Source organism: Hetaerina americana, unplaced genomic scaffold (genome assembly GCF_022747635.1).
Source record: "Hetaerina americana unplaced genomic scaffold, ioHetAmer1.1.p SCAF_9, whole genome shotgun sequence".
Classification (NCBI taxonomy): Eukaryota; Metazoa; Arthropoda; class Insecta; order Odonata; family Calopterygidae; genus Hetaerina; species Hetaerina americana.
Genome location: NW_027287538.1, coordinates 65,182,638 through 65,206,297, shown reverse-complemented (window position 1 = coordinate 65,206,297; position 23,660 = coordinate 65,182,638). Strand labels below are relative to the sequence as shown.

At 38.1% G+C, this 23,660-nt stretch overlaps 1 protein-coding gene across 8 annotated transcripts in view; it reads left to right on the top strand.

Annotated features, from left to right (window-relative positions):
- The window catches only part of Snap25 (Synaptosomal-associated protein 25kDa), a 513,578-nt gene that overhangs the window by 130,105 nt on the left and 359,813 nt on the right, over positions 1-23,660 (top strand). Inside the window, exon 1 of one of the 8 annotated variants that reach the window (XM_071597948.1) lies at positions 2,504-2,507. The exons of the other annotated variants lie outside the window; for them this stretch is intronic. The gene's annotated coding sequence lies outside the window, so the exon portion shown is untranslated. Of the gene's footprint in view, positions 1-2,503; positions 2,508-23,660 lie in introns of those variants that run through there. 8 annotated transcript variants of the gene reach the window in all.

The window sequence follows — 23,660 nt, the reverse complement described above, 5'->3', positions numbered from 1 at the left end:
GATTCAGCCTCCTCCAGCGGTACGCAATTATTTACACGAGAAGTGACGTGTGGAGGGGGTAGCAGTAATGGATTTCTTCATGGATCCACGTTCCCGTAAATGAGTTCGAAAAATTATCGTTTCCGTGTTCCATACAATAAAGAAATCCATTATTTAGGAAAGATATATGGAAGTTAGCGGTCGATTTAACTGGAGGGGAGAAATGTGTTACTATCTGGGAATGCGTGCCAAAAATTGCTGATTATATCCTCCCTCTCGAGAGGTAAAATGTGAAAATTTAGGTAGACCATGCTATTTATTATTTTTTTAAAATTTCTTCTACCTTTCTAAAGCCCCTATTTATTGTACAAATATTCCCCAATTAACTATTACGTAACACTCCTCTTCTCAGAAAAACACTTCGTACCTTAATAGCTAACTGCACTGACATTTTCCATTGTCTGTTTGTTATAGTTCATCTCAGGTCTACCTATGTATTTCTTCCGCTCCGTGTATTCTTTAGTAAGCTATCGTGCCTCAGAAAGTATCCAATCAACTTCTCTTTTATTCTTTTAAGTGATCTCCGTGAGTTTATCATTTAAACTGTTCTTCCAGGTGGTTTTCCATGTTTTACCCATGTCATTTTATTTCATTTTCATTATTATTAAGTAGCACCATAACACCATCGCCTCGGAGTCTTATTTTCTCTTCTGCTGCTCCTATCGTACGTCTCAAATCCGAAAGTAAGTAAGTGCAATGTCATCCTTTGCTGGTGATGTGATGCAAATCTATCGAGATCATTTTTACTAGCCGGGTTACAAAAAGGAATTACCTTATATTGGCAGAATATTCAATTTTATTTCCAATGTTGTTTCTGTAACAAGAATGATAAAAGTTCACGAGAAAAAGATTTTTTTGACTAATGGAGATTTCCACTCCGTCTGGTTTGGGCTTGCGCAGTCTAGTGGACGTTTTCATGAATTAAAATCAGTGTTTTTTATTTATGCAATTAATATTGAATTCTGATACGTGAAAACAATTTTTTTGAAAAATTTTTGTTGAATAAATGCAAGGAACGTTACATCTTTTTTAATCACGATTAAATTTAGACCAGGAGGACTAGATGCGTGATTATCAGCAATTAATTCCATGATTAAGTTGTTCTTTCAGAGCACGCAATTTCACCACTATATTGTATGGTTAATCTTTACTTAAGAATTATTTGTTCAGAAAGGAAAGGTGATCCATTTATTTGTTTAAAAATTAATTACTTAACACATTAAATTGTATTGTTAATGTCAACTGTTCGTTGTAAAATATTTTCTCTGCGCATTATGCAGTGAAGACTACTGCTCATTTAACATTACATAGCATAGAAGCATTTCTTATTTTTCTTCAAACTTGTATTTTTCGTGTATATTATGAAAATATAATATTTTTTACATTTTTTCTCAAATAAACTAGGTTAAAATTTTTATCTCATTCCATGTTTACATTTGTTCACTTGTTTATCTTTACATTTGCTAACATATTTTATTATCTCTATTTACCGAGTTATACCATCCGTTTCTGTTTTTAGCAAGTATTTAATAATCTTTTTCTAACCCCCTGTATAAATTTTGCATCGGTCTCATGTCGCTCTAGTTCATTGCAGTTGCTTTTCGGGTACGTAGCATCGTATGCCAGTCAATGTTTTCAACCTCTTTCTCCATACGAACGGATGTGGTACAGGTCTGTTGATCTTTGTGAGCCCTCTTTTCCACGCAGGATCTAATGGTAAAAATAGATTCTGTTCTTCTTCTACTTCCTCTATGTCCAAATTGGTCAATCAAATACTCTTCTGCTTTCTTTTTTATTCTTCTGAGTATTATTTTTGTCCAAACCGTCGATGTACGATATGGGTCGTTAAGCTGACTGCTCAGACGTTACCACATTTTTCTTTTATTTTTCCTTTGTTGGTATCGGCACGATTGCATTCTTCTCAAAGTCCACTGGTAGCTCTCCTCTCATATACACCAAAGATTGTAGAGCTATGTTTGAATAATTTTCAAATTTTGTGTTAGTTTCCTTGGTATTTTGGTGATTTTTGCCCTAAAAGTCTTTACTGTAGTATCACATTCACACCGGAGGTTATCATCTCCTTTCTTATCGTCATTTTCATACTTAATTTTGGATTTATTTCCAGAAAATGTGCAAATGAATTGCGCGTACATTCATTCAAAATGTGAGGTATTAAAATGTACATTACTTTAATTAATATTGGGTAAGCGGGGTAGAGGAGAGAAGAATGTAGGCTTTTTAGACAGCATGGAGGCCGGCAGAATACATGAAGAAATAAATAAGAAATAATAAAAGAAAAAAGAGGAATCTGTCATGACCCCAATAAGAAAGTAGTCGTTAGAAATCTTCCAAAACTTACCTTTATTCGGTAGAATCCCTAAAATTATATATAAAATTAATAATATATTCATTTTGTTCAATGGTACTTGGAGCAAAAATGCGACGTTTACACTCAATTCACATATCCAGGAGCTTAGCAAATCTATTTCATAGCATTAATTAATTTCATATTTATTTTTATTCAACGAGCGGCATATATATGTATTTAATTTTTATTCCAGAAATGCTATATTTTTTAATGGTAAGATTGAAATTTGAGTTAAGTATGAGTATAGTGGGGGCGACGTTAGGTTACTAATAAATTGTTAACAAATAGTTAATTATATGCATGGGTAGCGAGGGTTTATGGCGGAAAAATATAACGCACGGCTGCAATATTGAACTGTTGTTGATGAAGCTTTTCAGAATATAACGATGTTTACCAAATTTAGGTTTCGGAATTTTCATTTGAAATTTACGTGTAGTTGAAAGATCAATATGTCATGACTTAATCCAAGCATTCATCGCAATCTCGTAATTTTTGTTGTTTTGCTTTAGTGCAGCTAAATGACCTTGTTCACGCAATATTCATGATAGCCCTTGGCCTGTGCATTATAGATTCTCTTATGGGCAGTTTATTTATTGGTAGAGTATTTATTACTTGCGCCGAGTTTAGTAACTATTTCCCATTCCAATGAATGATTTGAATAAGAACGCTATAGTTTCGATCAATGTAGGTTGATTGCATATCAAAGTTGATGCTCAACTGAATCCAGCTTTCCGTTACTGAGTGAAGCACTAGCATTCATGAAATATTTGCTGATGCACCCTAATGAGAATAGGGCATGTTTATTATCAGTATTCTGCCGTTTAAGGTAGGTTTTGGATGGGCAAGGACTATGCAGCAATACATTTATTTACATGTCCTAACAAAACACAACCTGTCATTAGACGCTACAATAAATTTTCTTCATTCCGTCAAAACAAAATTATCCTATTCGTATCCCTTCCTCGCTAGCTTAACGTTTTCCTCTCTATCACTGTCTTAATATATTTCTACGCCAATGGAAAAACGCATTCCTGCTAAATTTTCATTGCTCCTATCTACCCTCTTTCCTTTCCACCTTGCTTGGTCCTTCTCTGTTTGTTCTCCTTCGATGCATGATAGCTTATCCATTTCGCTCCTCACTCATATCTTAAAAACCCTCTAATATACACCTATAATTGTCTTGCTTTATCTACCATGACTTTTACTGTTATTGTAATTTTTTTAAATATATTTTATTTCGTATTTTCCCGTAATCACTGCAAGATTTTCTACACTCCTTATTTTGATGATTGTTGACCTATTTATGCATGCAGATGACGAGGGTTTAGGTGGAAGTAGGGACTATTTAGTCTTAGTCTCGCCGTAATAAAGACGTTTTATTATTGTTATGATCTCGCGTCATGCAAATCCACGCTTCACATACAAGCTTTAAATAGTCTTTTCACAACATCCTTAGTCAACGTCCCTGACATTAATTCCCTCTTCCTTTTGAAAACTTCGTTGTCTAACGCAATTCTTATTTCTATGTCCGAATTACTGTGACCATTCTGAGCTTAATCACACCCGAGATAAGTAAACTGTTGCATTGATTCTAGTTTATTAAACCTCTTTAATTATTTAACTTGGCTCATTCCACACTAATTGCGCTGAGTTTCTAATGCACCCAGAAATGATTGTAGTCTCTTGTCTGAGTGGCAAACTAAAACAGTCTGAGACATGTGCAGGTTGCGAATAAGTCTCCTACTCCTATTTACTGCAATAACTTCACTACTTTTACCAATTCTCTTTATCGATCGCCTTGTCGAAATCTACCAAACAAACAAATACATCCTGATTGTATTCTATATTCCTCTCTAAGAGTTAGCCCTAATGCTATCGCATCATGCTCATCTCTTCACTTCCAGAAAATAAAGTAATCATCCCATGCATAAAGAATTTCAAGAATTTAATAATTTGTGCTTTGATTTGCAATCAGTGTTTCCCGGACTTATTATACTTATTTTTGAGACAGACCAAATATAGGCATGTGGTAAAGTGGAATGATGACGGGGATAATTGGAGTGGTAGTTAAAGAGTGATATACAGAGGAGATATGGAGAGTCAACGTGGAGTAGCCATAGTATTAAATAAGAACAATGAAAGAAGGAGAACGTTGAGCGCGTAAATAACAGGAATATTATTTATAGAAATAAGGGCAGATCCGGTCAATCTAGCGGTGATGAAGGGAGAATTCAATGGTAGGCGCAGGGACAGTACGGAGTGAGGTAAAAGAGTACTGTCCTGGAGAAACGAATGGCCGTGGGGGAAAACTTAGAGATTTGCAAAAGAAATAGTTCACCCCTGGTTTAAACAGCACAGTAAACGTAAGTACCCATGGATAAATCCGGGAGACACCGAAAAATATCAGTTACATAGTGATTAGGCGTAGATTTAAGAATAGTGGGTTGAACTCAACCAGTTTCAATTGAGCAGATACGGATTTGGATCTCGTTTAGTGCTCATGAAGTGTAATGCTAAATGAAAGATAATGCAGAAGGTAAGGAAATGGGATATAGAAGACTTAATTTGGACGGAAATGGTGGGTCAGGAGGCAGCAGTTAAAATAGAGTATAAAGGGACGGGTACAGCGAAAGAAAGAGGGGACTATCTTAAAGGAAGAATAAAGAAAGCGGCAAATGAAGCGAAAGGAAAAAGAAATAGAAAATGAGATAGGCTATAAATTAAAGAAAAAAATGCCTGGAAGGATGTGTGAAATAAGAAAATGGAAATGCTTGAATACAAAATTAGAGAGAAGACGTGACAAAAAACTGGCTGATAACATGAGACGAGAAACTGGTGGGGCAAAGGAAAAGTGTGGGAAAGTGCAGTGCGGGAATGTGGAAAAATTACATGATACGGAATGGCGCGCAATGGAGAAAGGTGAAGGAAATGTTAGGTTCTAAGAAAGGTAAATCTTTCTGCTCCATAAGAGATACGACGTGTGTAGAATCTAAGTAGAAGGTATTATAGAAGATGGAAAAAATCAAAAGAGGAACTATATGATAAGATACTAAGTTAGTGACTTTGGATGTCGAAAGGGAATGTGATTCTCATAAGACCTAAGGAAACGAGTATAATGAATAGCCGTTTTGCAGAAGATAGGAGTAGACTTGTGGGATAGACGGCTTACCTGCACATTGGCAGACTGCATGTGTGAGGATAGCGACTGGAGAGTCGTTATGGACAGCGCTAGACAGGGGAGTAAGACTAAGATGTCCATTTTCACCTGTTTTTTTGCAATATATACGTGGAGAAAATGACTTATGGAGGTATGGGATGGGCTGCGGGCAGGAGTGGAAGAGGTGTGGACTTCGTGGAAAGTAGATGTGGACAAACTCAAGGAAACGAATTTGTGAATGGTCAAGCGTTTGATAGTAAGCCAAAGGGTTACAGTCTTTAATTTAGCATATTGCGGAATCTGTGTGATTTGCATGAAATTAGAATTAATCACAAGAAATCGTAGGTAAGGAGATTCTCAAGAAGGAGAGAAGCCAAGACAAACATTAAAGTTGGGGTGCACAAGCTAGAAAAGGTTATAAAGTGTACCCATTCGGGAAGGGTTTGGTATGAAAGTAACCGGCGTGGTTGGGACATAATAGAAGAATTGCGTTGGACAAATAAGCCTTTACGAAGAGACAGGGCTTGATGACTCGTACCTTAGGTATGTTGTAAAGAAAATACGCGTGGGAACGTTAAAAGTATGGAGCATCATTTTATATAGTTCAGAAATTTGGTAAATGTTTAAAGAGGATAAGCTTAGATCGGATCCATTTGAGTTATGAATGTGGAGAATTAAGGAGAAGATAACATTGATGGAAAGAGGAAATAAACAATAAGGTTTTAGGAAAAGAGACAACTGGAGAAAGGCGAGCAAGGTTTGAAGAAGGCAGGATAAGGGGATGCCGGGGAAACCGAGAGGTAATTTGGGTATTATAGGGGAGAATACTGGGAAAGCGAGACAGGAAGGGGGATAGAATGGACATTTTGGGTTAATTAAAGGGAGGTAGAAAGCTTTCAGAGTTAAAGAATGAGTTACTGTAGTATGCACTATGGGGTTTGACGATATGTTGTGTTATTGTGTTATATTAGGTAGGCCGTGGAATTACAGTTGAGTGTAGTGCTTTGGTCCATCCAAAACCTTCTACATCCCGGAAGATTACTTCTAATTAAAAAACTGTAACATGCAAGTTCACATGTACATATAAGTTCGGCCATGGATTTGGTGTTTTATTTCAATGTTGCCAACTGTAATAGACCCTCTTGAATTTAATGCAAAACTGCGTTTTTTGATATTGCCAACCGTCATTTTCCAACATTCCATATTCCAGATTTTCAAATGTTATTTTCCGTGTTTGAGAAAAAAGTGAATTCCCCGTCATTGTCCATGAAAATGCTGTAGGTACGAAATGTCGCGCTTCGTTTATTACAAATTTTTGGCTGGGTATAAATCCGAGCACTTCTACTCAAAATCATAACTTTAGATGTGCGCTTGTTTGGAAGGAATAGCTTTGTTGGTGTTTCAATCTCGCTCTGTCCACGGTAGACGTCTCGTACTCCATAGCTTGAAAGACTCGGCCTTGTTCATTCGCGAGAATCCTCTCCTCTTACCGCGATGCACAATGGCTCCTCGTTTGCGGGAAGGCGTCCGCTCACCTCGTTCGTTCCTGATGGCAACTTCGATCGTGCAGCCTTCGCAAGCCCCCTGTGACGCAACAGTGGCTCCACGGACCCCTCCCCCCTCTCTCTCCCCCTCATCTCCTCGTCTCGTATGCATTCAATGAAGCCTCACTGATCTGAAACCTTCACAATTCATCCGCGCCATGAGCAGCTAAATTTTTGGAGTTTGTTAATTATGACATAATTATGAATAAATTATTTATAAGTTCGTTGCCATTTTTAGATGGAAACAGAATATTTATTAAAATTCATGAATCCTAGCTTATCCCAGCTCTTAGATATTTTGTAAATTATTTACTTTTTCAACAAATAACCGGATGCTTTCATAGCCTGCCATCTCAATTTGGTCCGCTGTCAGAGAAATTGGTGATTTGATAGTTGTGTGTTTATGATGTCGCTATGTGAACCGAGTCAGGTGTGATTTTGTCTTAAATCATAAAAAAATCAATGCATCTTTTGATTAGAGTGCAATGATAGTATATTTTGCCGAATTTAGAAGACATGCATTTATATTTGAAAGTTGAGGGTATCGTTGTGTGAAGAGTCACTTGATAGACGGAAAGTATTTACCAATTCATATATAATATGGGCAGAAAATACGTGTTGGAAATCTATGATTATGTTTCCATGTCACCATAGCTGTTTTGAGATTTATCGTTACTTAGTGGTATGCTTTACGGTTTTCGCAGTTTCGCTGGGTAAGGTATAGAATAATGGTCACTCCACCGCAAGTTCTCTAAATACATGCCAGAAGGCTGAGCTGACAGAACTATTCATATTCATTTGTACCTGCATGGTATATATTATGATGAAATCACGTTTTTCGTATACTACCTTGATCAAAAATTTCCCGGAATTTATTCAGAAAATTAAAAATACAAGTTTATTCATCTAAATCTATATTGTCCCCTTCAAAGTAATCCCCATCGACTGCAACACACTTATGCCAGCGCTTGATCCAATCCTCGAAACATTTTTTATATTCGGTTTTCGGTATGTCCATCAGTGCTTCCTGCGATTTTTCCATTACTTCCTCTCGGCTGCTAAAACGCGTTCCCCGTAATGGTTTTTTAACTCGATTGAACAGAAAGAAGTCACAGGGAGCCAAATCAGGTGAATTCGGTGGCTGTTGGATGGTATTTGTAGCATTTTTCGTCAAAAAATTACGAATAATGATAGCACTGTGCGACGGTGCGTTATCATGGTGCAAAATCCACGAGTTTTCTGCCCACATTTCTGGTCTCTTTCGGCGAATTGCTTCACGCAAACGTCTCATAACGCCCAAATAATACTCTTTGTTTACTGTCTGGCCTTCTGGCAAAAATTCATGATGCACTACACCGTTGTAATCCATGAAAACCGTCAGCATTGCCTTCTTTTTTGACTGAGAACGACGTGGTTTTTTTGGTCTCGGCTCATTTGGTGAACGCCATTCACTTGCCTGATGTCTGGATTGCGTGTCGTACTCATAAACCCACGTCTCGTCTCCAGTAATGATCCTTTTGATGAATGTGGGATCGGATTCAGCCTCGCAAATCATGTCTTTTGCGACGTCAACACGGTCTCTTTTTTGCATGAAATTGAGGTCTTTTGGCACCAACTTTGCTGCTACACGACGGAAACCCAAATCATTAACCACAATGTCTTGGGCGGATCCATAGGCAATGTTCAAGTCCTCCGCTATTTCTCTGATGGTTAATTTGCGGTTATTGACCAACATTTCTTTTACTTTATCAATTTTTTCACCGACTTTCGATGTCGATGGCCTGCCACTGCGTTCATCATCTTCGATTGACTCACGACCACTTCTGAACCGCTCGTGCCACTGGTAAACGACCGTTTTTTTTAGAGAATCGTTGCCGAAACACTTTTCCAACATTTCCAACGTCCGTACAGTAGTATTTAGGGGAGGCGACCGACAGCTGAGGTCATTTGCGCCATAGGGGATGGACAGGAAAGGATGAAGGGTGCGCCACTAAATCCGTTTTTTACGCAAAATTTAATACAAGTTCGTTGTTGCAAATTTAAATCCATTTCTGCAATTGTAAAAAATCGCCAACACACACAGAGATAGATGTACTCTTGGCTACGTAACTTTTGCAAATGTCAAGTTATGACACTAAGATTTAAAGGGAATATCAACAACAGATGTACCAATTTAACAAAAAAAACAGAACTCAAATCGGAACGATGGGAGCGCCACACGGTGGTTATTCCGGGAACTTTTTGATCAAGGTAGTATATGTAAGGCGGTAACCACTCGAATCTTTTGAGAGGATGTATTTATGTTCTAATGATTTCATTATAAGATTAAAATTTCGGTGAAATACTCTACTCGGAATGATTCGTGCGGAATATGTTATTACATATTTTCGTACGTTTTATTTTGTCACTTCATGTATTGTATTACTGGATTTTACCAACCTCTCACCGTCTACTCGGCGATTTCTGAAGAATAATATTTTTTGCGCCGAATGTCCGGGTTTTTCTGAGCTCTGATTCTTCCATTGGTGGCAATAAATATACATTAAATACCTGTGAAGCTGATTACCTAGTCTCAGACATCCAGGACTGTAATAAAGAAGATGATTGGTAGAATATGGTTATTTTTGTGCGCTACCTGCTTTAATTTGTAATGCAACTTTCATTTATTTGAAATACTGGAGATATAGTAGCTTGTTAAAATACAACAATTTCAGAGTGTAAAAGTCATTTGCTCTGACCGGGATGATCGAGAATGATTTTTACCCTCTGAAATTGTTGTATTGTTATGCGCGTATTGCGGATGACTCCGTCAAAAGTTACTGTCTCGGCATCTCCCGCAGTTTTATTAGAATATACTCGTGGTAGCTTAATTTTTATCCAGAGATACACGTAGGTGGAAAACTTACCCGAGCACTAGTGTAAGGGCTGGAATTATGTTCCAAGATTACTTCCTACCCTGCTAATTTCAATGACCTTAGTGAGCCTCTGAATAGTGTGAATTCCCTTGTACTTTGACCTTTGGTTTAATTGTTTTTAGGCATATTCTCCATTTCATCTTAAATGTATCCCATGTCATTTATTACACTTTTTTTCGTATTACGTTTCTTAAATTGGGAAACAGATTCTTAGTTAATTCATCCTTCAATGCGTCCAAACGGAAGTGCTAAAATGTTTATTTCAACTGAAGGGTATTGCCATAGGATGTTCACAATTCAGTGGATCCCAACTTTATAACATGCCAAACAATTGTAATTAAAAGAGCACATGCTATTATGATTGTATGGTATATTCTTTTGGAAAACAAAGCATTTATGTCAAAGACTGAATCCAAGTTGAGAAAGTTTTTAAAATGTAAATTCGCTTTGTCTTAAGGTGGATTTGTCTAGAAATTGACGCGCCCCTCTGGGTGCCAGCATCATCTCCGCTGTAGGTATTTTGATATGCTATACTTATTCCTATGAAAAGCTCTCATATCCAAAACTTCGGAACCATTGCGAAAAAATATGGTAATATGCTACGTATGATTTTATACTAAAATATTTTTATTTTGGCAATTAAAATTTCCTTATGGAATAAATAATAGTTGATTATTTACGTTTATTTGATGATTTTTTTGTAATAGCTATGCACTTTTATAGATATTATTCCAATAATACCGCGGTGCATTATCAGCGGTAAAAAGATTTTTATATTTTTGAAATTTTGGCAAATAATTCTTCGGGCATACTCGGCGGTGTCCGAATTGAAAATGCATGCACTCATTATGCAAATGATAAGCAAATTTTATGGCGTAAGAATTATCTCAAATTTGTTTTATCACGGCAGGGAATACAATTAAAGCCAGGACGTGGGGGTTCAAGTTGGACTCGTCCTTGCGGGGAAACCGATTTGGCTCGCAGATTAGATTTTCCATGACCGTGACCTTATTATCTGGCGTAGCCGTGACCTCATTCGTCGAGAGAATCCATTCGGGAGGGTTCCCCAGAAGAATTGATTTTGATGCGCAGAATGTCACACTAGAGTATTGTCTAGCACCAAATTAACGTTTTCAAAAGATGGAATTTCTTAATAGTTTCTGCCCGTGTGCCACGGAGTGACTGACTTCACAAAAAGGACCTGGAGTCTTTTAAAATCTTCACCCTGAGGAATTGCATGGAGTTGGAACACTCGATTTTTAAAAATTTCGGTTGAGCATAAAATGTGTCATGATTTCCGGCTTATATGTACGCATGGTAAATCAGATATGACCCAGAGATGAATTGGAGTATTTTTAACTTATTATCTCCATCAACTCTAGAGAAAGTCTAAGAACTCGGGAGTAGAGCTGAAATAGTACAGTTCCATCGAAGTTTATTTTTCCCTATTCAATTTCATTCTACAATCTTTATGTTCATCTAAGAAACTCAACGTTAAATATTATCTTCTATGGATTAATAACAATGACTGTTACACCACTTCCTAGCTACTGTTACTCTGATCTGGTTCAGACCCTGGGCTTACGATAGAGGCTATTGTAATCGATTATAAATTCATATGAAATGATTAATGGAACTGATATTAATGAAATAGCGTATGCTCGAAATTATCTTTTCACTTAAATGGTTAGCAACGTATGTTGCATGGGATGATATGCTAATTTTGAAAGAAATGATTTATCTACATTTCCAACTCAACCGAATAATTATTAGTGGTGGCGCGATTGCTTGGTTTTTGGCCGAGGTTTGAAGCTTAGGCCATCGCTAGCTGTCACGGACGGCGCAATGTCGCCTACCAAACGTTTGCTGTTTCTAATCGTATGTTTCCGCATAGGTACCTCTTGAATGTCAGTTGCTCAAATATGTCACAGCTAAGGCATATGAAACTTTTAATCAAAATTTTGAAATTATCATATGCAAAAATTCTTCGTCTTGATCAGTACTCTTAACCCTTGATTTTCAGAAAACTGATACACCTTATGGAATTCCTGCGTTTCGATGCATATCAACTAATGACTTCGTTAAAGTAACTCTCGCAGCATCTCTCGCAAATCTTTGAATTTGTCAAACTTTTAATAAAACCTTTATCGTAATTAAACCGAAATGCGACTTAAATCTTAAAATGTATCTTTTAGGATGTGAGGTACGCTGATGTATGTTCCTTTCAATGGAGCGTAACATCTGTCCTGACCTCTCAACACGTTACGCGGTTTATGGAACACCCATTATAGGCGGCGACCATCTGCTCACGTTATTTACTACCGTGAGGGATACGAGGGTAATTTGGCCGAAGTAGGATATCTCGGAACTGAGAAATGTTGGAGAGAGAAGAAAATGTGGCAGTTTTCCTACTCTTAACGCAATGCGTCAATGAGGCTGCTGTTCAGTAACCCTTCTAATGGACGAGGGGCACAGTTAAATGTGCATGCGATAACTAAGTAGTGGAAGGGGGGAGATCGAAAAGAATACCACTACGGTATTTGGACCACGGCCCTAGAATTGCACTTTCAGTGCAAAAACATCTGCACAGATCCCACCCAATATTTCGTCTAGTTACTGTCCTGAAAGTCACCAATACGCGAATTTCGGTGAGTTTTTACACACCCACTCTCTATCAAGACACCTATTAGTCGGAATCGCTGCCTAAAATGTCAACTTCTGTGATTATTCATTTGCGATGTAAAAACGTTTCATTGTATTCATTAGTTGGTTAAGCAACGGAAAAAGGTAGGCGCCAAGATGCAAATTATTCGAAAATAAAATAAATATCCAATTGTATTTCAGTATTTGCGATAAATCGCAAGCCGGCAACCTAGCAGTCATTTCCTATGATGTTTTTTCCGGGTTATATTTAGGCATATATGCATTTGAAATCACGCCGTATATTTAGGTTACTGTTACGACTTGCTTATATCTGGGCCACCGAGCATTCCTTGGTGTCGTTTCTGCGATTCGCAGTTCCTTGCAATGATACACATTACGTAACTCTGCGGGTATTTTTGGCGCCTGCTCTGGTGTCTCTGCTATCCCATTCCGTGGATTCCTCCCGAAGTAAACGAACGTTGGCTTTAATTGGAACCGCATCGGATCCCTTTATCCGTTCCCCGCCCGCGTGCCATCTCGGGCTGTAAGTCTCATTTCCTCGCGGAGTCTGGGGCTGAGGGTCGCTGTCGGTATCTCTCCGCAGACTGGATGGGGGCAGGAAGGGTCGGGAAGGGGTTGGGAGGGCTGCGGAGGTGTCTGGAATCCCGTCTCGCTCTCTCGCCCCTGGGTTTGTAGGGGTTATCGGGAGAGCGGGAAGTTAAGCGCTCTTATTCTCCCCAGATTCGTCGGAATGTCCCGCGGGAAAGCCTCCACTCCCTCCCCTATTGAGTAGAACTCCTCTCCAGGGCGCCCGTTTGGGAACCTTCCGATCTATACGTTTCGAGTGAATATACGGGCATAAATGTCATATTTCGCACCTCATGCCCTTTTAACTCTAGGGGTATACAAGTGTTTACGGCAGAAATTGCACAACGAGATGGACAGCATTTCGATCGATAGCTATCTGACGAAAAGTGCCAAAATAGGCACTTCGATCTTTTCCTCGGATGACTGGTCAAACACAGCCATCTAACTGTATTATAAGTAATTTTTGAATGAAAAATGGAATGCTTAGTCGTTCTTATACTTGCATACATATATAATACCCTGAAAGCCATCGCTAGGGTATGTAGCAGTGGGTGATTACACACCAGACTACTTTTGACTCAAAGTACTCAGCAATAATGGGATCAGTAAGAACCATAGAAATAAGTGGAAAGTAGCGGATATAGTTGATAAGTATTTCTGATTTGTTAGGAAGGGAAATTCTTTTTGGGTTAGGGATATTGCTGTTGCCATGATTTTATTCGGAACTTAAATGGTACAACGCGGCGGATGTTAGAAAGGCATTGCGACGTCAGTTGCTATGTCATGTCAAAATGGAAAATATTAGGGATGACAAATAGCTGCATCTCTAGCGATAAAAGGAATAATATCACTTATAATTACAAAATATCTAGGGCAAATGCTAAGAATGAATTTCGGAAAGCGTTGAGCGAATTCAAAAGGAAAAGGTTAGCGGAGAATTTGAAATAGAATCCAAAAGCATTTTGGTCATACGTCAAAAAAGTTCAGGGAAATAAGTAAACTGTTAATTCACACAAGAATGATAAAGTCGAAAGAGTAACCACAAGCTTGAAAAAGGCTAAATTATTACATTAATTTTTTCAAAACTTCTTCACCAATATCTCCCCGAATTTCTCCGATAGCTTATCAAATCGTGCCGGTCAAGCGATGCCCAAAATTTGAATCTCATATAATAGAATGGAACATTTGCTGAAAAATATTAAGCCAAATAAATCCTCCGGGCCCAATGAAATACCCGCTGGTATATTTAAGGATCTAACCTCGGAAATTGCGATTGCGCCGTATCTATAAGTAATATTCAGGAAGTCGCTGGTAGATCACAAGGTTCCCAGAGCTTTGAAAATGGCTAACGTAATATCGATATTTAAAAACTGAGACAAGGAGGAACCGAGCAATTACAGATCTATTTCCCTCTCATCCATTTCGTTCAAGGTTCTTGAACATATAGAGTCTAGTTCAACCGAGAGACACCTCGATAATCAGAAGTTATTAATGAAAAATCAGCACGGTTTCCAAAAAGCTAGATCCTGCGAGACACAACTTGCGCTTTTTGTTCATGATATTCTTATTTTGGGAGAGAGCAATGTTCCAGTGGACGCGATTTTTCTAGATTTTAAGAAAGCCTTCGACTAAGTACTTCATAGTAAACTACTCGCAAAGCTAGAAGCATGTGGCATAGATAAAAATACCCGCGGTCGGATGAATGACTTTTCGATTGGTCGGGTTAAAAGAGTAAATATAGATGGAGTTAGCGGAAATACAGTAGAAGTTACTTCAGGTGTTCCCCAGGGAAGTGTTATTGGACCATTTGTATTCTTACTCTACATTTACGAAATTGAATCCGTAGTCACTAGTAAGATACCTTTATTTGCTGATGACGAAGTAGTAGACCGTGATATCCGTGATCCTTAGGGCACAGCAGCTTCATCAGATAACCCAAATGCTATAAAACGTTGGTGCATTTGGCAATTACAATTAAACTTAAAAAAGTGCGTAGTCATAAATTTTTGGAAAAAGAGCCATCTCCACCCGAACGCTTACTGCATTGGATACACCGAAATGGAATGTGTAGACTCAATTACAACTTAGGCGTACTCTCACTCACGACCTCTGCTGGGTGAAACACATATGGGAAATATGTGGACAAGCTAACAAAAATTTGGATTAATTAGAAGAGTACTGGGCAAATGTGATGAAAAGGTCAAATAGAAATGTTGTCTGTTACTTGTTAGGCCTCGTTTAGAATATGCTGCATGTAATATGGGATCCTCACGAAGTTGGATTGATTGCCGAATTGGATCGCGTGCAGCGTAGAGGAGCTAGATTTGTAAAACGTTGTTGTGATAAACTTAGTAGCGTATGCAAAATATTAGAGCAGCCAGGCTGGGAATCACTCACGGAGCGAAGGTTAAATCACAGATTAAATCTCTTGCATTAACTGGAAGGAGGTCTCTTTAGCAGTGATGCTGAAAATTTATTATTACCTTCATCGTGCTACGGTTGGAGAGATCATGCTAATAAAATTAGATAGATTAAGTGTACAACAGATAGATTTAAGATGCCATTTTTTCCACGAACGATAAGACATCATAATAACATTTTTCGACCGCGGTAAGGTCATATTCGGTTCAAAATTAGTCTCTTGTGTATTAACCTCCTGCCACACACCCTAGCGGTGGCGTGTAGTGCACATAAAGAAATAAATACATTTTTATTTTGTTTGATGCATAATAGTTGCCCTTTTGCACTCCCGGGAATATCTTTTCTCAAATTAATTTTACTTGAAGACGCCAATGAAGAACAAACCCAAAAATTTTAACTTGGATTAAATTAAGAATCTTATATCAGAAATCCCCAATTATATTAATTCATCATTCCTATTTATAGAAAATTATTTTCATTCACTTCTCCCTCTATTTCACTCCCTATCAAGTGCCGATATGAATACATTTTTTATTTTAAGGAATGAACTACTATGAAAAATTCAATGGAGTTTAAAAAAAGCGTTTTTTGTAAATGATGTGTATATAAAATCGTTATAATCATAATAATAAAATAAAAAAATACGCTGAATTTAGCGGTTCGAAACAATTTTTTAAGAAAGGCACACAATAAGCACCAGTCAACCGTGAAAATTTTATAATTTTGAATAAGATGGTAATATAGACACAGTGGAGGTTATGTATTGATTTGTTCAAGAATTGGGTTTCCATCTTAACTTATAACATTTTACTTCCATATTTTTGAATCCTAGATTTTTTTATTATTTGGTCTCCCGTAGCGTATTTCCGCCTCTCCCCTCTTGTAATAATATAATGCAAATCTATGCATAATATATGTCTGTCTGTCTATATGTATTTATATATATGTATGTAATTATAAATTTTATGGCTAATGCAGTATGTATATGACGATGGGTTAAATGGAAGAAGGGACTATTTGGTCTCAATTTTGCCCACATAAACTTCCTTTGACCTCTGTTTATCTATATCTCCATAGCGAGACACAGTTTAGTAGTCAATGAGTTATGCGGTATAAAATGCAGTGTTTTTGAAGAGGCGGGACGAGATGTAAAGGTTACTCCGTTGGGTGTTTTTGAAATTATAGGTGGGGAGAAGTAATTACCCCTTTTACCTCCTCTCTATTTCGCCCCGGGTAATGCGCGCCCTCTTGGTCGCGCGTGGGCGTTTCCGAGAGTGGAGTTCCGAGGAGGGGTGGGGGAGCGATCGGGAGGGTGATTTGAGCGGGGGAGGGAGACTGCGTGGACGGGAAGTGTGTGGGCAGAAGGCGGCGGTTAGAGGGTAAGGGGCGGCGTTTGAGGCGTGCGGGAGGGAAGCAAGTTTGCTGCCGGAAATATCTTCCGCTTCCCTGGCGGCGCGTCATCTGTCGACTACGCTTTGGGTCCTCTTGTCTCCGAGTCTGGTCGCTCTCCTCAGACCGATGCCCTCCTTCCTGACCTTTCTCGACTCACTTCCTTCCTCATCTCCGACTACGAAAAGTGGTCGCACGGTGGTGGTGAGGTCACCGTAGTGAGGTCCTCATGGTTTCGGATGCAAGTTATGTGTTTCATCGTGTTTTTTCTACTCAGAATGAGCTAAATAGGCAATGGCCATTTCGCTTGTTTGTTAAAATTGAGAGATTTCCCGATTTAATGCGATTGCATTTAAGTGGCATGTTTAAATTAGCGCATTGTCACGTGACAAATTTTCCATTCTTTTTAATGAATATGCATCGAAATTATTACTTAAATATGCGAGCCTAAACCGCGGTGTCGGTTTGGTTTTTGTGTAATTTATTCATGACTGCATGTAGTTTTCGTGCGAAGTGTAAAAAATAAAATGAACTTGGTATGATTTCCTAGGAATGCAAAATAAATTACTTAAAATGAATCGGAGGGTATGGGTGTGTTATTTATCACTCGTGCGCCGATGCTGCCGTGAATGAGAATGATCCTTTACTTAATCTAAAGCATATCGCAACGCTCATGAATGAGTCATTTAGTAATTTGACTTAGTTATGCATAAAAGTGCGATATTTCCTATCTACATATTATGCAGAATTCCTGCGTATCAAATGCGCTCTTCGTCCGAATTTTCCTCAGTATCTCTCCGAGCCGGATATTTGCCTTATTTTTTGTTCACCATTTTCCTCGAACAGCCATGACTCCTGGTTTCTAACTTTCTTCATCTTGTATTCACGAGTTCTTCCTCCCCCACGTTCCAAACGCTTCCACTTGTTTGCGCTGTTCTTCCCAGGAGTTTACGTCTCCTCTCTGGTGGTAATAACTTTGAAAACACTTATGAGCAGGTCTTCATTCAGCACGCTGCCGCATGAAATGCAGGCCCTCCATTTTCTCTGAGTGCATATTGCCTATGTAGGTATATATTTAATTCCAATTGTTGATATTCGAATCAGTTTGAATTTATGTAGACATATTGAACTCGAATCTGTACGCGTAAATGATATTCAATACGAGGAAAAACAAATTTTACCAATTTCACTCATGTTAGCGTATTTATAGGAAAAATATTTTATATTTAGTTTAAACGCAATCAGTTCAAGAGTGCTTCCTTTGAAATGTAGTAGCTAAAGCTAATTGTATTTAATTTTGCTTTCTGTGATATCTTACGTGCTGAAAAGTGGTTTTTTGCTGATACTTTGGCAATAATGCTTGTTCTGTTTTTTGTATCATTTAGAATAAGAGGAAGTTCTTGAGCATTGTTTCATTCGCAGTATAATTCCAATGGTAAATACGCGTACTATCGAATAGAAATCAATTGAAACTAGTACGCTCACAAAAATAGGACTGTCCAGCATTATGAGCATTCAATTTTTGGCAAATGAGGTAATTATATGTCATTCTGGCACCATTGTATTTGGTATTCCGAATCCATACTTATTTTAAATGATGGCTCTTATTTTCCAAATTGGTTTTAGAAAATGCAGCAAGTTGACGATGAAGCATTACAGTAGTGAAGTATGCATTATTATGCATGAATTAAGAATTTGCTTTAAATCACACTACCTTCAGTTGGCAACGCTACACTTAATTTTTATTAATTCTAAACCATGGTCTCTGCATGTTACCTCGAGTGCTCCAAATATCTGGAATACATTAAGTCACTGCCAGTGTTTTATTTTGAAGCCTTATTACTTATTTAAGTTGAACGATGCTGTTGTTTCCAACTCACTTCCGGTAACTTATTTCTCGTGCATCGCTCCTCGCTGCATTGTCAGCGCCAGCATTCAAGCGATCAGTACATTTTCCTTGCGAACAAGTCCCATTCTCCCTTTTGCACAGGGAATTCTCAAATGATTCCATCGATTCGGAACAGCTTCGCCCTCATTCCCCGCTCTGCATAATTAATTCCCATGCCAAGTTTTGATCCTCTCTTACCCTTACCCCATTGCCTCGCAGTTTCCAAAGGGCCGACCTCTTTGTCTCCCCCGCCGTAATGGTTCGTAAATAGACGTGGCTTCATCCACGCACGTGACCTTACGATATAATGTCTTCCGGCTCGTATTTTGGCCTTTGACCTTACCCCACACGAACCGACTCGGGCGTTCGTGTCCTTGGTGTCTAATCTCTCACGCTCTTCCTCCAACTCAATCACGTACCTGCTCGTCGGCCTCCCCTCGCGTTCTCCTTTTTTTCCTCGTATTTAACTGACCGAAAGATAGCCGGCTTTCACGGGCTTGAAACGGTCCGAGCCTGCTTCAGTGTTTATACGCAACGTTGGCGCAGTCTTATATGCAGTGGTCAGCTTTTTCCCTTGGTGGCGCATAAATGTCACGTAGTTGTTATACGGTTGCTTCCTGTATTTTAAATCTTTCTTAAGGTATTACTATGTTAATTAGTATCAAAGATACTAATACTAAACCATTATTACTCTGGAAAGTCAGTGCGCCGTAATAAAACGAATATGTATCAATAAAAATCTATTTTAAAAGTTTTGGCTTTGATAATAAATCGTGGATTTTGAAATTTTTAAATACAGTACATCATTTGCGAGTGCTGACGCAAGTGATGCTTATAGTAATTATGAAAATGGCAATGTTTTCCATTACAATTGCGCTTCTCTTGGGAGGCTGGGGTGAGGGTTCTTGTTAACCTAGGTAATTACGTAAACGTTTATACTTGACCGTCTCTGCAGGCAATATGAAAAAAATTGTACAGCACTAATAAACACCGTACAGCATGGTTATTGACTTCATTGAAAAAAACGCAGTATCATGAAAAATTGAAATGATCAGCTCTGAACCAATGAATTAAAAATGCTTGTTATATAATTGTACTTATGCTTAAACTACTTTTACATATTACTAACTTATACTGTGAATGGACAGAGTTAGAGCGGGTGGGTTGCGAATTCCACACCGCCTCCAAATTTAAGTGCGTAAAACAATAATGAATCCCTGCGCAGCGTTCTAACTCGAATAGTTCATCCTTGTAGATCTTTACAGCCGATCAGTCTATCCTGTGTTCTGGCAGGCTTTTCAGTAATATCTAACTCCTTGTGCCGATGTCTCCATCCCTTGGCATAGTTCATTATCAACTATTAATTTAAGTTCTCTTAGTTCTTCATGCCGCTGATTCTTATTTAATTCCCTTCAGTAAGTCATTATTTTTCACATGGAAAATTTCAATTATAATAAAGAGGTGATACATACTCGCCCAATTAAGTAATAAATACATGTGGTCACTGAGAAAATTGTCTTTATTTTGCCAATTTTTATGAGGTAGGTGATTTAAACTTTACTCGTAGATCAAAATTGAACCAAATGGTGCCTTAATATTTTGAATTTATAATGTAGGATACTCTGTCTCATTGATCGAGAAGAGGTCTTTAAGAAATGTTTTATTTAAGGTGTAACAGCTGACCTGATTTATAAAACTTGTAATAGTTTGTGCGATTCGCACTAAGGTTAAAGCCACCGAGATACACAGTGGATTTAAGTGAGGTTGAATGACCGTTCACATTTATGTCCATGGTGACAACAGCAGACCCACTGACCGACTGGCATTCCTCTCGTCCCACGCAAGACTTCTTTTAGGTGAGTCATCTAGCGGGAAAGACGTCCATGATTATGTCCTGTGGTTATCCTTTATTATGTAAGTACTTTACAGCGTTGTAGAGGTTTCACGATAGGTATTAAGTAGTAGTGGTAGAGAGTCCTTCATTGATATTATTTTGAAGAAATATCTAGTCACTAATTCCGGAAATATTGGATCCGTGGAATGTACATTCCTGAACCCAAAGGCTTGTTTACTCGAGCTTTGCAGATATTTAAGAAGTTGATAGATAAGATAAGAATGATAGGAAACACCGCTTGATAGAGTACAACGAACTCGAGCTTATTTGTCGACACATTTAGAAAATCTTAACGGGACATTTCTGATGGAATAATTTATATTTTTAATTTTACCGGCACAACACAATCTAGCAGAATGCGGTTGGCTTCCCCGACTTGAATGCTGAAAAATTGAATTTAGTAGCTCACGGGGCAAAACTAGATTCTGATATAATGTCGATTTTGATGTAATGAATAATTGTAATAAATAGTAATGAATCGGCGCCCTTGGACGGTGTTCTACCTCTCCCCTTACACCCAACCCATCCCTCTCCCATTCTTTAACCCACCCATCAGCCATGTATGTGTATATACCTGTGTGAATGTAACTTATTTGCCTGAGGATGTTGCACCGCAGTGAAACCTAGGTTATTTTTTGTGTGGAGTTAAAAAGTTATGTTTTAACATTATTCACGGCGAAGTTTTTGAGGTGAAGGAAATGTTTCGATAAGAATGTTGAAATTCCTTCTTTATTTTCTCCATTTGTAATTATTAAGATTTATTTTATTTTCATTTGAATGATAAATTTGGTGACTGACAAGAAATGGCAAAAATATGAATGCGGATTCCAAAACATTTGTCGCCCTTAATGGGCGACAAATCCGCTGGTAATAAATGCTTGGTCTCCTGTTCATTTCCTTTTTTTGACTGATACCTGCAGTGTGTGCAAGAAAATCAGTTGTCATTCGAGGTGGAATTATCGATTTAATGATTTTAAAAATAATTGTCTAGACAAGAATCAATTAATACGAAAATCACTATGGCTAATTCTTAGTCTTGAGGACGTGCCTGGCTGTGAAGATCATGAGAGCCGAATACGACAATGCCAAGGACAAAGCAATGGAATGTGGGAATGGAGGATGGTGAAGGGGAAGTATTTGGCGATGGAGACAAGTGTTTCATTGAAACATATTGGAAGTAGGATTCCAAGGATGGTAGTCATTGTCGTATCAGCTTTGCACGTCAAAAAATGTCGTATTTCTCTAGTGCTTTCGCACAAATTGGGTAATCTACTGACTGCGGCGTCTTTCGGTGTGCCGATGGTAGAATGTTAAGACATTCCAACACGATTCGCTCCAGAGCGTAGTTTTCCTTTGACCTGCCCTCAATTTATTTTGACCGAGACCCTTGCCCTCATTCATGCGTGAGCATTGTTTAGAGTACGTCGTGGCGTCCCAGCTGCTGTTTTTTTTACTGTCATCTGGACACCATTTTTTTAAAACGACAAACGGAGATGGAATGGACTTCATGCTTTATGTGCTTCGACTATTATTTTTCTAGTGTTTGGTTAGTACTTTCTCAAAGAGGCTTAAATAGGAAAAGGATTGTTCATTGAACAACACTGTTTTTTGTTCGTCGATTTTCGAAGTAAAGTGGATAGGTTTGCCACGATATTCGCGTAACATCAAAATTCAAGATCTCTGACGAATGATTTTCTAGGCATCAAAATTTGAGTTTTAAAAATTATGAATACTTGTGTGATTTCTCATTTCACGGTGTTTCAGGAATTTTATGTAGATTTATAATACGTCTTCAGTTGATTTTATGTTCATATTATTTATATATCATCAGTTTCGTTGAAATCGAAATTTGAATTAAAGCACTGAATTCATCCGCCAGACGCAAGCCTGGATTTTCTCAACTTACAGTTAGACTAATACGAGTACTTATGTAGGCAAAATAGGCAAATAACTTTGACTAATCGAGCAAGCAACCAGAATTAAACTATTACAGCTGAATTCTGAGGTTTTCAGGGCAATAAAATGCATCGATATCATTTTATTTTATGGTGTCGACGTAAATCTTTGCACATTGGAAAATTATGCCTTTTATGTGTTATTTTACATTAATTTCAGTATACGAGAATTTTAATGTCATTAGATAATTTCCAGGAATGTTATTTTGTTAGGTAATAATAGAGCTTTGTGGGTATCGAGACGCAGTGATAGTTTGAACTTTGATGAGGACGAGATTATGGGCTGCTTATCATTACGGTAGGCTAAAGGAATATAAAAAATAGTGTAATGTCGTCAAGGTTCATGCTGCTCGGTTTTTATAATTATGCCAAGCGCTATAAATGGGATATTATTGTAACTAATAAACGGGCTCTTTCTTTATTTATGGCTCCACTTACTTTATTTATGGGTATTAGTAGTGCTTCCATGATTGTTCTTATTTCCTTGGCTATTTACTTATTTGATTATTTTTTTAAAGTGTCAAGTGTTCATCTCCGTTAAAATAAACCTTGTCTGCACCATACACTGGAGAACTCTTATTCAAACTGCCATTTTCGCCTCCTGCAGTGATTTATAATCTCCCTCATCTCAAATTCAGGAATGTATACCTTTTAGACTAATTGACGGAATCGGTGACCTTATCTTAATTGGTCACTCCTACTTTGGTCAATTGAAGAAGCAATTCGGAGTGATGAGGTCATGGGAAACGGGAATCTCAGGCGAGGACGACATTTTGGGAGCCACAACGTAGCTATTGAACTATATGGCTGACGAAGTGGCTGCAAAATGTTAAGAACATGCTATGACACACGATTGGGA